We start from the raw sequence: 732 nt of genomic DNA on the forward strand, positions 1-732 counted from the left end.
ACCTATGTCATGATAAAATAGATTGTCTGATTTTCAAGAAAATTTTACCTAGGCAGGGTAGCACATGGCTGTAAACCCAGTACTTGGGATGCTAAAGCAGAAGGATTGCCATGACTTCAAGGACAGCCTGGACTACATAGTGAGTATGTAGTCAGCCAGGACTATATAGCAAGAATCTGTCTGGAAAAAAAAACACATAATTTTGAATCCTGAATTCCTCGTTTTAGAATTATAAGTACCTAGTAAAACTCAGATATAAAAAGACATTGTGTAAGTCATTGGCAACTTCTTAAGTTTAAGGGTAGTAAAGGACACCTTATTACAGAGGAAAAGTGTAACATGCCATCATCTAGCTATGTACTAATTAGTACTTATTTCATGTATTTTGTTCACATTACGTATCACCTGCTTTGTAAAAGGCATTTCTTATTGCTGAAGATACAGAGATAAATAGACAAAAGGAGCCTCTACTTCTCATGAGGATACAGCCAATCAAAAGTTAGGAGAGACACTGCTTGGCTTCTGGCACTATTTCTGTTATTAGGGAAGGTTAAGGCAATGCATTAATGTTTGGTGTGGAACCCTTCACTGTCTTGCCTCACTAAACCACATGATAGCAGTATGAGATGAACACTGTTGTCCCTATGTGCAAATGGCCTGATCCAAGCCCTGGCACCAAGCCCCCATCAGTCTCTACTGTATTGTGCTGCGTTCAGGGAAAACTCTATTGCC

This window comes from Peromyscus eremicus, chromosome 2, assembly GCF_949786415.1.
Source record: "Peromyscus eremicus chromosome 2, PerEre_H2_v1, whole genome shotgun sequence".
Taxonomy (NCBI): domain Eukaryota; kingdom Metazoa; phylum Chordata; class Mammalia; order Rodentia; family Cricetidae; genus Peromyscus; species Peromyscus eremicus.